Below are 16,344 nucleotides of genomic sequence, written 5' to 3'. Positions count from 1 at the left end.
AACAGTTGAATTTTTTCCCATTGATGAAATTATCAAGTACTTAATTTTTATTTCCTCCATGAATGTATTCATATGTTCATGGAAATCTTGCCCAGCGCACAGAGCATTTGGCAATCAGTTTCTTCTCCTTTGGGAAACCACCTATGCGAGTTTTCAGGGATGACCAGGGAGACTAGGAGTAAGTTTCTGTACAGTCAGTGAAGCCCCAACTAGTGGAGGCCATGCTCCTGGCAGAGCAGTGGATGAGGCAGGTAGAGGCAGTGCATGGGGAAAGGGAGGAAGGTTGGTATGTGATCCACAAAGTCTAATTTCTGATGTTTCTTGGCAGGTTCTGACTATGATATCTTATGTGGGTAACCCTTCAGATGTGGTAAAGATTGTAGATATTGGATGAGAAAGAACAAAAAGCCACTTCAAAAAAAAAAGCAACTCAAAAAGAGAAAAACTATCATGCATGTTTTGATTCTATTAAAACAATGATTATACGTAAATAAGACATAACATAGTTATTCCTAATGCATGTATGCTTATTTTTTTCCATTTATATTTCTTCCATCTAATAGATACCCAGATAAAATATAAAATCAAAGTCAGCATTTACCATTTATCTTATCATTCATATATACTCTTCATATATACTTATTTTTTTCCTTAAAATGTACAGAATTTTAATTCTATAGACTTCTTTTGGGTCATGAAACTCACTTTACATTCTGAAAAACACTTTCAGTTGTTTCTTTAGCCAAGTTAGCTTTGCCCATTTTATTAACCACACTTTTATACATTTATTTATTTTTGTGATTTATAAAAATGGCCTCATCATTTTAATAGTCACCCCTGGGTACATAGGCAAAACTTCCAAAATATGGTAATACCACTATAGCAAAACACCATTACAGCAACAAAAAACACAAACCCACTGAACATGAGCCCAGAACAACATTCCTCCAACTATCTGGGGAAAATAAACCAAAAAGAGCTATCTTTCATCGTGCCTGAAAGGTCAGCTAACCAGGGCTCTCAGGAGAACAGAGGAATGGTATTTTACAGAGGAGGGCCCTTTATGGAAGACCCTCTGCTTCCAGCTCCCCAGAAATGCACTGCAGGGTGGGGCGTGGAGACTGATCTCATGAAAAGAGAGGTCATAGAAATGAAGCAACAGAGAGCCTGTCCCACCTCCTGTGGACGTCTGGGGCTGCATGGATGAATAGACACGTGGTCCATTAGAGCTGATGACCACTCTTGTCCCGAGAGCTGAGGGCAGAGCCTTTTTTTTTTTTTTCTGTTGTTGTTATTATTTAAGGCTAATAAAGGGCAGAAGGAAAGATTGTTCTTTTGTGATGCAGCATCATAATATAGAGATGGATTCTGAGTCCCAGCTGTGATTTTTACTAGATGTGTGATCTTGGGTAAGTCGCAAAGCTTTTCTTGAATTTAAGTGTTTCTCTTAATATTAGAGACAACAATGGCTGCTTCTCAGAGTTGGTAAGAGAATTAAATGAAAAAACCTGTGTGAAAGCACTGATGTAATATATTGAAAGTGCTTTATATTATACATGACTGTACTGCTACCTGGAGTTTTCCTTGAGTCTAAATCATCTGGACTCTCTCTTTGTCTTTAGTTGGGTGCACACAGCCTTCGCCATTGTGAATCGGATCTGAGCGAATGCCTGAAGAACCCAGAGAAGTAGCTGGTCCAAGGAGGTGGCCCCATGTCATACCGCCTCTGACAGCACTGGGCAGGCAAATAAAAACTCAGTCACTCAGGAGTGTAACAGGGGTTCTGGCAGAGCCTGGAGTGAGAGAAAGTGCAATGGAGCAGAAGAAAAGATAGAGGGGACTCGAGTATGTTCAGTTGACTTTTGCCAGCCTGTGGGGAAGCAGCATGGAGCAACGGTTACAAGCAAGGGCTCTGGAGCTCTTCTTACCAGTGATGCATACTTAGCTTTCAGTGCCCGAGGCCCACATCTGCAGAATAGGGAGAATAATAGTACCTGCCTACAGCATTGTAGGGAGGACTCAATGGGTGAGTGCCAGCATAGGGCTTACAACAGTTCTCAGTATGCTGGGTCCTGGTTCTTTCGAGAGGCAATAGAGACTCAAGCTAATGCACCGGACTCTGAGGGAGCTGCCTGAGTCTGCCTTCACCCCTTACTGACTAGATGACTTTGGGAAGTTTCTGCACCTCTGTGCCTCAGTTTCTTCATCTGTAAAATGGGGGTGATAATAATACCTACTTCCTAGGGTGGTGGTGGTTATGATTAAATGAGTTAATAAATGTCAAGTATTTAAAGCAGTGTCTGGCAGGTAGCACGTATTTGCTGATATTATTATTGTTGTTGTTTTTTACTATTGTTTTTAATAGTAAAAACAGTAAAAATAGGCATGCTGCCCCCTCACCTTTCCCTCCAACTCAATAAATGTAGATTATCCTACAGCCAACCTGAAGGAGAAGACTCTGTATCACCTGGAGATGTTTTCTATGGCTCTCACCAATACCCCTGGACATACCAATGTCATCCTAAGATGGCTCTTTAATAATCCTCTAGGAAGAGACACAGCCACCCCTCCCAGCAGGCTACCCCATACCACACCCTCACTCTACCTTTAGATAGACTCTCTATTTTTCACTTGTGATTTTTCACCACCTTCAGCTCTTCTACTTGTGTTTTTCCTCTTCCTACTAGTTCTTGCATGTGACCAAGGGTTCTTCTGAGTTCCATAGACCCTCAGGGGATCTTGCATTAATCAGACCAGGGCTGCTATTGGTCAGAATGACTACATGGGCGGATGGACTCAATGGACAGTGCTTGGTTTCTGGTTTTTATGAAATCAACAAGAAATGAAAAATGGAGCATAAAAAAAATTAAATGCCCTGTTGATTTCTAGTTAATCCAATTATCTCATTCTTCATGCTACTATAGATCCAGAATGATACCGCCATTATTTGAAAGACGGAGAATAAATACTAACGCCTTACCAAAACATTGCAGGACTCTGCAGTTTCCTCTAAAACCTCCTTTCTGTTTGCGGGTGGACTTGAACTCGACAGACGGAGGAACATCATGGAGCACATCCCCTTTGTTAGCAGTCTGAGCTTCATAGGCCCTGGGCTTATGGCATTCCTTCACGGCGGACATGGCAGAAAGAGTTGGACATGCCATTTTAGACTGAGCTCTGAATCTCCAGATTGTGAGTAGTTTAATTCATACCCTCCATGTAGCTTTTGCTATTGACATTTATTAGCCGAGAGTGTTGCTGCCAACACAAGTTTTGAGTAGATTGTGGTATAAACAGATTTCCTCTTTACACATTCTAATCAGCGCAGAAGGACTGTTTTTATTGAAACCGTATCTCAGCCTAAGTCTCTCCACACATGTAGGCACACATGTACAGAGTTTAAATTGTATTTATGGTTGGTAAATGTTCTAATTATGGGGCTGCGTGTGTTCTGAGGGGAAAATTAAATCAGTGAACATGGGAGGCCAGGATGCCCTTCCGCTCTGGTTTAGGTTCTTTATGGTTTTAGGCTTTGAGAAATCAATGCCATGAAATGGTGGGTGACAGTCCAGGTAGATGTTTGACCTCCGACTGATTTACAATGTTATCTACAGATTTCTTTTTCCTCCGTGAGGTAAAGTTTGATTTCTTATTGCCTGCATCATCCTAACATATCACAGTGCAATTTCCAACAAGCTGCTCTTCTGGACAATGTCCTGGGCCTCATTTCCCATATTAGAGTGCATGAAATGCTAAAATAGAAAAGGGGTGTAATTGACATTGTGCCCACCAGCCCAGTCCCATACTACTGTCGTAATGATGACAATGAGTAGGTTACTAGTCACCGAGCAGTGCCTAGGCTTCTTTGGAACTCACCTAAGGAGAGGTTTTGACATCTTCCCCAGTGCCACTAAAGGATGCAGTCCTAGCTGTAGCTGACCAATGGGTGCTAAAGGGTTTTGAAAGTAGCTGCTGCTGTTGCTATATAGTTAGCTCAAGGATGTTGTAATTTGCAAAAATGGGCAAAATATGCACTCCAAGGATATGTAGAACATAATCTAGTCAGCTCTACCCAACCACAGTAATTTTGCTGCTGCAGGCAAAATGCCTTCCTGGGGTAGGCTCGAGTTGACAGATTACTGAGGGAAATTTTTGTCTCACCCACACTCCCAGATTATTCAGCTTACTTTCTAACACACCACTCAACCCTCCACGCAGACTGTGTGGTGTAGACTTGGCACCCTAAACTGAATAATCTCCTTGCTGACAGCTGAAAAGTAAAGGCATCTGTGGCAATCAGATGGGTTGCCTCAGGTTGGTTCCAGATGTCAAGTTGATTAATGTCAGAGTCAGGGCTGCCAGCAGCTAGGCCACGTGAGTGCACAGATCCCCAGGAAACAACCCTGGTGCTTGTGGCATTGGTGGGTAGAGACATACGCACAGATACTGAACAGACGCCAGTCCTTCTGTATCAGCTCAGTAGAACGCCCAGAAAATCATGGATTCCTCCAGCATGCAAACCCCAACACATAAAACTTTTCAGCTATTTTCCATGTTTCCTAACCTAGTGGGTTTGTTTCCTTAAATTAACATCAGTATTTCTATGCGAAGAGGTCCAACCTAGGAAGGCCCTAGTGGGAAAAGCCCAAGATAAAGTTTGTATCTTTGTGATGATAAAACAATACATTTCTGTAGTACTTCCGATTTTCTGATTTTTTTCATTGTATTTATTTCATTGTATTGTATTTTTTTCATTGTATTTACTTCCTTTCTCACTTGTAGCTTACATCCCTATGAGTAAGGTTGAGAAAGGTGTGCTCATGTAAGTGGTACAGGGTTTGTGTTTTGAAATACTCTGTGGATATAAGGTGTCATTGTCTCTCTCCATCTCCATGGGCCACTATGAGATGGGTGAATGGTCTGTTGAAGGTCATGCAGTTTAGTCAGCACAGGAAATCATCCACCACCCTGCTCATTCTCTTAAACCAGTGTTTCTCAAATTGTGGTCCATGGACCAGTAGCGTCAGCGTTATCCCAAACCTACTGGGTAGAACCTCTGGGAGCGGGCCCAGCAATGTGTTAACAGAAGCCCTTGAGGTGATTCTAATGCACACTCAAGGCTGAGAACCACTGGCCTGTGCCAGTAGTTCCCAGCTCAGTTTTCTTGGATGCCAGGACCCAGTGGACATAATGATGAAACCCCATAAGCTGTTTTCAAAATTGCATGAAACTTAATGAAAATCATACTCTTAATGTTACTTTTTAAAAAAACTTTATATTTTATTACACATGGCTGATAAATGAATGTTGGGAAAGGAAATTGATTATTAATCAATGCCATTTGGTATTCTTTCATTCATGCATCACTCATTTAATCCTTTAAAGGTTATCTAATATGCTCTGTGCTAGATACTGGGAGATAAAGATGGTATACTCTTTACTCTTGAGATAATATAGGTTTGTAAACAGCTTATTGCAATTCAATATGCTAAGTCCCGAAAGGCACATTTAAACAGTACTGCTGTAGAAATAAATCTTCTGAAAACCTTGGGGGAAATAATCTTCAGACTTGGCTGTGTTGCTTCAAGGCTTTGTGCTTGAACTTGTATGGTTGGAATGAGGAGAGATGGGATGGCAGAACTACTCCCTCTTCATTCCCAACCACCCAGCTGAGAACCGGTGGAGACACAAGCCCACTCCTGGGTTCTGGGTTTGCCCTCTTCTTGGAACTTCCTGCCTTTCCTGGGCAACAGCATTTCTGATTATGAGAAGCACCGATAGAACATTTGAAACAGGCTCACAGAGGCTCTGTGTTAGTAAGGAGAACTTGAAAATAAGACCTACAACATATTTTTATTGACTTGGCTTATCTTTTATTATAATGGGCAATTATTTAAAAGGCACCTCTCTGTTTAACCAAGGACTTGAAACCAAATGAAATGTCAGCTTGATTCAGAGTCTGTTTGGAAAACATTTCAGTACACTTACTTTAGAAAATGCATAGGTTTAATTTCAGTTCAACTGTTTCACAGGTCTTTGTCTTAAAAAAAAACCATGCTTATGTGGCAGGAGAAAAAAATACTCTCTGTGTTCATTTTGCTTTCAGATTACAGTGAGGTTTGTCCCTGTTTGTCAGGTTCTTGGTTCTAGCGTCTCAAGCCTAAGCAGATGAGGGGCCCACCTCTGTGCTTCCTCTCAAGTTGACTTTCTGTCTGTAATTCCACTTCAGAATGACTATACACAAAGTACATCCAGCATAACTAAAACAAGAGGAAAGGGAAGGGGCAGGGCAGAGATGTTAATACAAGGAAACTTCACATGTAACAACTGAAACTTATATCAGAACATTAGCAGTTGCTTTCTTCTGGTGGGGGAGTGCTTCTGGTTCTAAATGAGGTGTTAGTGTTTGTGGGGTGATAACCTTGTCCCACTGAATTATGATGAGAAAACAACCCAGTTGCCTACAGAGCCAAAAACAAATCTCAGAACTGCTTAACTCATCCGTCAAACAAATTGTATTTTAGGAAATTCAGGACAGAGAAAAATGCACAAAAGAAAAGGACATTTATTTATTTGTACAAAAGTAGAATGACAGGCGTTTGAGTGGATCCAAATAGCATTTAGGGAGAAAAAAATGTGATTCATTGCCAGCTATTAAATCTTGTTTATCCTTCTTTAAACTAACCAGAAACACATTTTGGAAAAACGCTAGTTAACAGTTTAAGCATTGACAGCCTCCTGTTGTGCTGCTTTGCCTTCCCTGCCTTCCAAGGGGAAGACGATGGGGTGAAGCCAGTGAGCATTGTTTCACGAGTCCATGACAGGAGATGAATTCCAGTCCTGCTTGTGAAGCTCCCCCTCAGACTCTGGGAGAATTCCTTCACTTTCCTCAAAGAAGGATGCTTACCTCACAGCAGGGGCAAGACGGTCCATGTTTACAAGGTAGTTTCAGATGAAAGGCCCTGAAGGACACAAAACATTATTCAAAGACACAATGACTGATGAAGTGACGTGTCCTTCAGAAAGTGCCAATTCCCAATAGCCAATCATTATCACAGTATCTCCCAGACCAACAGCTGACCTCACCAAAGCTGGCTCCAGTCACAGCTTTGTGATTGAAATTCTTCAGAGCACTTGACAAGGATCTGAAAAATTTGCTGAAATCCCAAGACCCAGTGGGAGAAAGCCCTGCAGGCTGCAGTATATTGTGGTGGCCCCTTCCAGCCCCGCCCTGTGCTCATCCTGCTACAGGGCTTTGAGGGAGCAGCCTTTTATAGCTGGGTCTGCTGCCCCCAACTCCAGCACCCTTTTGCTTAAATGTATTAGCATAAATATTTGGGTTGTCAGTGCCCTTAGAATTTGAGGGTTCTGTACCTACCATAGACTGTAGTGATTAACTTGATTTAATTAATTACAAAATATACACATTTCTGAAAAAAGCCACTAACATCTTTTTGCTTTCTAAGCAAATAATTCTACCACCAGGATTATCTAGGGTTTGTGGTCTCAAAGGTGACTCTGCTGAGTTTAAGGCCCCAAAGAAAGGCCCAAGTGGACTCATTAGATCCAAAGAACTCCTCTCCTCTCCCCGCCTCCCACTGCAATGGTCTAGGCAGGAGGAATATCCACACAATGGTTTGCTGACCTTCAAGCCTCAGAGCACTCATGGAAGCAAAGTGCTCTTTGCCCTTGCTGGTTGCCACCCCTCCTTTTCCCTCATAACCTGCAACTTTTCTCTTGCCCAACACATCACATTCCCTCACATATTTCTATTAATATTATAAATTCCGTGAGGACAAGAACTGCATCTTACTCATTTTCGTATCCCCTTCTCTTAGCAGAGCACCCACCACATAAAGTCAGGCACTGAAAACCAGTGGTTGAAATGGTCCTCCCACAAGTAGATGTAGGGCCTTCTCACCTGCCAGCATCATGAGCCACCTAAGCTAGGTCTGCACAGGTTCAAGGTGTTAAGACATTTCCTTCCAGAAAGCTCTCTAATACCCAGTATTTGGATGACTCTCCTTTTCTCATTTTAATTAACTCTAGAAACAACATTTCAACCTCTTCTACCGTCACCACCACCACCACAACAGAAAAACAGCCCTCATCATCATCCTGTGGCTTTCCTGAGAATCTACACTTTTAGGGTGAGAATCCATCTGAACTATTGCAACAGTACCTACAGGGTTTATTGGATGAGAGGAACATAAAATAGCCTGAGAGGTCAGAGAAAGACAAACTTAGGTTGGGAGAAAGGTGTGCCTTCTCTTCTGGCTGTTTGGCCAGAGTAGTAGTTGAGAGAGGGAATAAAGAGAAAGGCACAGAGCATCATAATAGTTCAGAAATGTCAGAGTGTGCTTTCTTCCAGAAGGTGTAGATTCAGCAGATTTAGCATCATTAAATCCCTCTTGTCTCAGAAGGAAAATCTGGGCATGAGATGGGACAAGAAAGAGAGTTAGGGTGTCCAGCCTAGTTGTTCTCTGACTCTCACCATAGAACACAATGATAAAGGGACAAAAGACTTTAAAAAATAAATCAATAAAGTTTCTAGATGGTATGGACTGTTTGTGTCCCTCCAAGATTCATTTGCTGAAACCTAATCCTCAATGTGATGGTATTTGGAGGTGGGCCTTTGGAAGGTGATTAGATCGTAAGAATGGAGCCCTCATAAATAGGATTGATGCCCTAATAAAAGAGGCCCCAGAGAGCTCCCTCACCCCTCATGCCATGTGAGGACACAAAGAGAAAATGGCAGTCCATAATCAGCAAGAGATCTCTCACAGGAACCGAACCATGCTGGCACCCTGACCTTGGACTTCCAGCCTCTAGAACTGTGAGAAATAAACTTCTGTTGTTTATAAGCCACTCAGGCTATGGTAGTTTGTTACAGCAGCCTGAACTAAGACATCAGAGTAGTACTTTAAAAAGTCTTACCAACTCTTTGCACCTATGCACTTGACTACCTGCCCCATGTTTTGGTGTTTCTGGGAAGAGCAGTGGTGGATGGGATGTGGATGGGACCACCGGTTCAGGGGAGGAGCTGAGCTCACAACAGGAGGCAGTGGGGACTCCCTGCAAGGGCCCTCTGACTCTGGCCTGGCTTCCTTTGCCACATCACCTTCTACTTCCTCTTTCCAGGGAGACTGTGGTCTCAACCACATGCCTGCAGGCAACATGGGCTCACATCAAACCATCACGTGGTACCCTCTGTGCTTAGAGCTTCATATCCAGGAGCATGGCAGCAAGGACAACATTGTGGTCATTTTGTCCCATAGTCCTGCACTGTCAACAAGAATCTCAAGAAGTAATGAAGTCTGTGGCCCGGCAGTTCTACTCCGAGGTGTACACACCCAAGAGAACTGAAAACATACACACAAATGTTGACAGCAGTACTATTCATAACAGCCAAAAATGGAAACAATCCAAATGTTCATCAGCTGATGAATGGATCAACAAATGTGGTATGTCCATACACTGGAATATTATTCAGCACAAAAGGGAATAAGTACTGATACATGGTATAACATGGATGAACCTTGGAAACATTAGGCTGAGTGGAAGAAGCCAGAAACAAAAGGCCATATATTACGTGATTCCATTCAGATGAAATATCCAGAATAGGCAAATCCATAGAGACTGAAAATAGATTTGTGATTGCAGTGGGTTGGGGGCTTGGAAGAATGGGGAGTGACTGCTAATGGTATGGGATTTCTTTTTTGGGTGATCGAAATGTTCTGGAATTAGATAGTGGTGATGGTTACTCAACACTGTGAATATACTAAAATACACTGAATTATACACTTTATTTTTTAATTTTTTATAAATTTTTATTTATTTTTGGCTGTGTTGGGTCTTCGTTGCTGCACGCAGGCTTTCTCTAGTTGCGGCGAGCGGGGGCCACTCTTGTTGTGGTGCGTGGGCTTCTCATTGCGGTGGCTTGTCTTGTTGCGGAGCATGGGCTCTAGGCACGTGGGCTTCACTTAGTTGTGGCACGTGGGCTCAGTAGTTGTGGCTTGTGAGCTCTAGAGTGCAGTCTCAGTAGTTGTGGTGCATGGGCTCAGTAGTTGTGGCATGTGGGCTTCAGTAGTTGTGGCACATGGGCTCAGTAGTTGTGGCTCACGGGCTCTAGAGCACAGGCTCAGTAGTTGTGGCACACGGGCTTAGTTGCTCTGCAGCATGTGGGATCTTTCTGGACCAGGGCTCGAACCCGTGTCCCCTGCATTGGCAGGCGGATTCTTAACCACTGCGCCACCAGGGAAGTCCTGAATTATACACTTTAAAATAGTGAATTTTATCTCAATAACAAATGCAATTAGAAAAAAAGAAGTAATGAAGTCAAGTCACTGGGAAGCAACAGCCCCCTTTCCTTCTTTCTTCCCTCCCTCAGCCAACTGGGGAATTTGCTCGCACACTTGCACACCCTAGATCCGTATTTTCGGCTCATCTGTTGGCTCTTTCTCTTGTCTTCAACCTTCCAACCACTTCTCTGCACTCGAAGTGATCATCCTTTGAGACTCAAATGGGTGTTCAGTTCTGAATTTTTCTTTTTGTGCCTGCAGTATGCCTTGGGTCTTTGGGGCTGGGCTGATCTAGATAGAAATCCCAAATCACCACTCTGTCTCTGGGAACACTGTGCCTCTGAGCTGCTCCCTGTGGAAGCCGGATTTCTCAAATGTTGGAAGGTAGCAGGGAGGCTGGTTTAAGAGACTGACTGATAAACAAGGCTTGGCAAAATGCCAACTCGGGCAGTCTGGTTTTTGGTTTTTGTTTTTTGCTGCTGTCATGAGACAAAGCCTTGGGGTAAAGAGACGCCTCTATCACGGGGTTCCAGAGGACCCCTCGGTTTGCTCTTCTACGTGTTCCCTTCTCAGCAGGTGTCAGCACAAGCCCCTCCCTCAGGCCGCTTATGTGGAATACACACATCTATTTAGCTAAAAGTGTGAGAGTTTTTCAGAGTACAAACCTCATAAAAGTGGCCGCTGGGGCACTCACTGTGCCCACTCTGAGGGCCCCTGGCTGCAAGCCTCCCGCTCTCCCTGCCCACTTCTCACACGTGACTTCCTGCTTTGCTCTCTGGGTAGATGGCTTTCTTTCCTCCCGGTCACAGGTGCCTCAATCTAGGCATTCCTGGTCCTTGATTATCTTTCACTCTTTTCTGATAAGCACATCCAGGAACATTTTTATTCCCATAGATGATTTGAAGGACAGACAAAATGGGAAGCTTCTTATCATACTAGTTCTGGGAAGAAAAGGGAAATCACATGCCACTATAGGCTTTTAAGCAGGCATGCTGAGATGTGATGCAAATGAAATAGTACTGCCTCATCTGGACCAAAATAGTTTAAGCTGGCTAATAAAAGTGAAGGCTTTGGATTTATTTTTTTAACTGAGAAATAAAGCCCAGAATAGTCAAGTGGATTGAAAAATATTCAAGTGATTCACAACAGAACACTGGCCGTTGTTTAGTCCACAAGGAGCGCCAGTGGAACAAGCCTGGTCATTTATCTGCATATTTAATGAAAACACATAGCCCTAAGCATTAGTAGCATACTGAGCCATCTCCTGCAGGCCAAAGAGAAGATGTTTGTGGAGTTAGCAGTATGTCTTCCACAATCGTGTTGATGGGTAGTCAGAAAGCTGTGGTGTAAGCAACAGACAGAGATTCTGGATGACCCAAGTAAAAAGGAATTTATTGGTGCTATGTGGTGTTCACAGCTTGACCGGGAGCCTGGAGAAGCAGGCTTGGGGAGGGCAGTAACCAAGCTCCAGAGTGAGGAAGCCTGTAGTATGGGAATGATACCATATCTGGAACAGTCTGGATAAGGCAAAGCTGCCACCCTTGGGTCACTCAATATTCAGAGTCTTGAGAGGAAGCATCCAATTGGCTGAGGCCTTATTGCAAGTATGCCGGTGGCTTTACTACCGTGATGAGAGGGAAAAGGATCTAGTCCCTCAGCTTCTGTATGGGAAGTGAGTGTCATCTCATCAAAACTACACATGGGGGAAGAGGTAATTCCCCCCAAAAGATATCAGAGTGCTAATTAGGAAATGGGATCAGATGCTAATTGGACCAAAACCAACCATTGTTTCTTTCATTTGAAGTACAGAAAATCACTTGAAACAAATGAAGATAGCCTCTCTGTGAATGAGGGTGTCCAGGCATCTGTAGGGAAGTGTTTACAATGAGACCTTAATTTTATGGGCATTCTGGCAAAGGTGATATATGAGTATGAGCTAAAGGAGTATCCAAAACTGTTACTAGCTCTCCTGCTCAACTGGTTGTGCAGCCTAGACTACATCAGTGGAGACAAAGTCAGCTAGTATTTATACATAGACAAATGGAACGTTTATCCGGTGAATCTGAATCAAATTAGGTAAAAGTGAGCTGAATAAACCTCCTTTGTGAGGGTCTTCAGCCATTTTTTCCTATCAAAAGATTTAATAGGTGATTAGCACTTCAGGTACTGAGAGGTATGGCACTTACAATGCACATAGAACCTCTACGTACTCCATTAGCGTTCACAGTTTATATATATATATATATATATATATATAATATAAAATATTTATATATTTCCCATTCACATATGCTGTTAGCCAGTGACAACAGTGTGGCACCCGAGGAGCAGCAGCCCACCATCTCGCACATACAGTCGGCCTGTGAGGGTCCTGCTGTGTGATCCTGGGTAGAGTGTGTTAGACAGTATTGTTAAGTGGGCTGTTTACTTTGCTGTGGCCTCTCCTGCCATCTACATTTCGTTCTGGCAAAAAAGTGTTAAATGTTGATGGCTGAAAAAGGTCTACTATGATGGTGCTGGACCTGCTCCAAAGAAACAAAGGCGAGGATCATGCTGGATCACATTGTAAGTTTTACAGCAACTCATGCCCCCTTAAGGATATGGTTGAGCAAACACGGGGTAAAGTTCAGCAGGCAATTAGGAATTGGTGGAAGTCTTTTGACATTGTGGAAGAGATCCGAAATATCACAACAGCCTTGGGAGATTTAGCAACAATTATATGAATGGGAGCTGGAAGAACTGCGTCCAGAGACATGTTGTGACTTCAGCGAATTGGAGAGAATGGAAGTGTGCTCGCCAAGGCACAGTCTTCTCAGTGCCGGGAAGAAGAGACCAGGCGGTGCTCCCTCTCCCAGAAACGCCTCCGCCTCACTCCAGGGAGGATGCCTTCCTCAAGGAGCAGCTCTTTCCCCACTGGTTTCTCAGAGAATTGACTCAGCTCTTCATTCTTGCAGAGCAAGTCAGCAAGGCTTTCAGAGAGGGAAGTCTGTTTGCCTCTGTAGTATTCAGCATGGTTTTGCGGTTACAGTAGGTATTCCATTAGGATTCTTGGTGGATAAACCACAGATAACATTCTCCATGCCTCTTTGCATGTAATCGTAGTAATAAAGTGCTTGGCCAATATTTTATTGATCATTGAGAATTATGAATAATAATGGTTGTGTTTGCTGGAAAGCTTCTGGGAAAAGATAATTAGAAACATATTTTTGTCATGGCAGTGAAACAATTGTCTTATTAGTTTTTAAGGAATTCTTCTAAAAGAATTAGGATTGCTTCTTTTTTAAGAATGGCTTCTAAAATAAAGACCATGATGCAATGCTAAAGATTAATGTTTTGCTTGGGCAACTTAAAAATAAGTTTGTGAGAAGCACTATTAGTAATGAAGAACTAAAACATAAGATTAGTTGTTATGGTGATACAGCCCCACCTCTAGAAAATTTGGCTTCAAGGAATGGGCACACTGAACAGAGTCCAAATATGCAGGTTTCTCTCATATTCTTGGGCTTCTTAATTTAGGAATCACGCATTTTAATATAAGTGTATAAAACATTCTGAAAATACTTAAAAGTCTGTGTCAGTATGAACAGTGACTAAATTATTTGTTTCATGTATAGTATAGCTTAAGAAATGGAAAAAAGTAGAAGGAGTATTTCACAATCCTAGACAACTTGATTTTTTAATTATAAGTCTCTAGATCCAGCCTAGGATGGATTCTTTGTAAAAATCAAACATTAAAATAGAATCAGTGTTATGCCTGTGACTTCATATATTCATCTGGTGTAGATTCATCACAGGAAAAATACTTTCAAGTCTCTGTTAATACATGATTCTTACCATTTCTCAAGCTTTAATATGAGGGTGTAAAAATCACAGCATTTTAGCATGGTGGATTGGGGTGGACACCAGTTAAGAGGGTATTGCAATAATTTGAGCAAAGAATGCCAGTAGAGCTAGTAAGAAGTAGTTGGATTATTAATAATTTTGAAAGAAGATTCACCAGGATTTGCTGGTGGATTGTATGTGAGTGAAGAAGGAGGACTCAAACATGACCGCAAGGTTTTTGCTCTGAGCAGATAGAGCAATGGAGTTGCCATTTACTGTCATAAGGAGAGCTATGAGAAGAGTAGGTTTTAGGGGAGAGATTAAGAGTTTGGTTTTGGACTAGTAAGTTTGAGATGACTTTAAGACTTCCAAGGGAAGATGCCAAGGAGTTAGCTGGAATAACAGTCTGGTATTCAGGTGAGAGGTTATGGGCTGGAGATAGAAATCTGCATGTCATCAATGTGTGCATGGTATTTAAAGACTTGAGTGTGAGGAAAGATGAGGACTGAGGATGGAGAACCCTGGAACATGCCAAGATTCAGAGGTCAGGCAGATGAGTAGAATCAGCGAAAGTAACTGTGAAGTGGCTAGAGAAGGAGGTGGAGAACCAAGTGAGAGTGGTGTCCCAGAGGACAAGAGAATATTGTTCAAGAAGAAAAGAGTAATCACCCTTGTCAATTGCTCCTGAAAAGTTGAGAAAAATAAGAACTGAGAAATAGGGTGACCGACTGCCCTATTCTGTTCAGAACTCTCCCAGCTTTGGCAGAGTCCGAAGCCGACTGGGATGGTTGGTCACCCAACCAATGAGAAATAGCCATTCCTTAGCAATATATATTGGTCAGGAGTGATTTAGGCAAGAAAAGTTTGTGTGGAATAGTGGGGACAAGTGTACAAAGCTGAGTGGAGTGAGGTGGTTTTAAGAGAGAAAAGGTGGAATTATTGTTACATAATACATATTACAATATTGTTACATCATTATTCTTACATAATATTAAAGTTATGTAAGAAAAATTTTTAGTTTTTACAGATGCATTCTGAAGTATTTAAGAGAGAAATGTCATGTTATCTGGGACTTGCTTTAAAATACTTCAGCAAGGACAAAGCAAATAAGTATCTCACCTATAATTTTTTTTTTTGGCCGTGCCACGCAGCATGTGGGATGTTAGTTCCCGACCAGGAATTGAACCCGCACCCCCTGCATTGGAAGCTCAGAGTCTTAACCACTGGACCACCAGGGAAGGCCCTCACCTATAATTATTAAATCTGGGTGATATGATTATGGGGTTCATTGTAATATTCTGAATGTTTAAATATGATTGAAATTTTTCATAATAAAAAGTTTAAAAAATTTAAAGAAAGTGAATGGGAGAAAAGGAATTAGAGGCAGCAGGAATACACAACTCTTTTGAGGAGTTTTGCTGTAAAGTAGAGTAAAGAAATGGGCTGTGCCTGGATTGGTCTCTGAGTTTTGTTTTGTTTTGTTTTCTTTAAGATGGGGGAAGTTAACAGTACGTTTGGATGCTGATATGGAAACACAGATGAGGCAGGCAAGGCAGGGCAAATGCAGGTATGCTGTCCTTGAGTAGGGAGAGGAGATGGGGCCGATGGGGCCCAGGTGGAGGGCTTCGTCTTAGTGATGATGGTGCTGAGCTTGTCCACGGTCGGTAGGGATTCTGAGATGATTGGCTGTACATTCCAGAGGGCAGCCAGTGGAGGTGTCTGGGGTTGGGAAGGTAGGGAGTTGGTCGGATTGAGGGATATACCAAGCTCTGTGGGGGTGAGTCCTGGTGAGAGGGATGGTTTGGGATCTTGGGATTCTGGTGGTGATGGGTAAATACCCAGAAAGTCAGCATGGATGTGGGCATCGTGGGATTAGCCACATCAGGCAGATGTAGGGGTGAGACTGAGAGTTATGGGGAGAGGGGAGGCCTGCAGAGGGGTGGGTCATCGGGAAACACAGGGAACTCTGAAGGTGTGTCCCCACCCCACTAAGTCCCAACTCTCCCTGTGGCTCAACCTGTGGAGTTTGGGACCCAATGATGTTCTTGTCAGAAAGAGGAGGAAAGTTAAAAAACAAAAACAAAAAACTGAGGAAAAAAGCAAGAGTCATGTACTAAGGAAAATTAGAGAGAGAAGTCTTTCAACTCCCAGACCTGATAAGGCCAAGACAGAAATGTTCTAAAAACCAAAAATGCCAATAAATTTACCAGTGGGTCACAAG

The 16,344-nt window shown here is 42.6% G+C and overlaps 1 long non-coding RNA gene across 1 annotated transcript in view; it reads left to right on the top strand.

The window, feature by feature from the left end:
* The first annotated feature begins 1,332 nt into the window (after positions 1 to 1,332).
* LOC137756830 (uncharacterized) overlaps positions 1,333 to 16,344 on the top strand; it is a 60,819-nt gene continuing 45,807 nt past the window's right edge. The window contains exons 1-2 of the long non-coding RNA XR_011072263.1: positions 1,333 to 1,409; positions 2,994 to 3,192. This is a non-coding gene — a long non-coding RNA (uncharacterized lncRNA). The remainder of the gene's footprint in view (positions 1,410 to 2,993; positions 3,193 to 16,344) is intronic.

The sequence above is a fragment of the Eschrichtius robustus genome, chromosome 2 (assembly GCF_028021215.1).
Source record: "Eschrichtius robustus isolate mEscRob2 chromosome 2, mEscRob2.pri, whole genome shotgun sequence".
In the NCBI taxonomy this organism is placed as follows: Eukaryota; Metazoa; Chordata; class Mammalia; order Artiodactyla; family Eschrichtiidae; genus Eschrichtius; species Eschrichtius robustus.
This window is presented reverse-complemented; position numbering and strand designations above follow the sequence as displayed.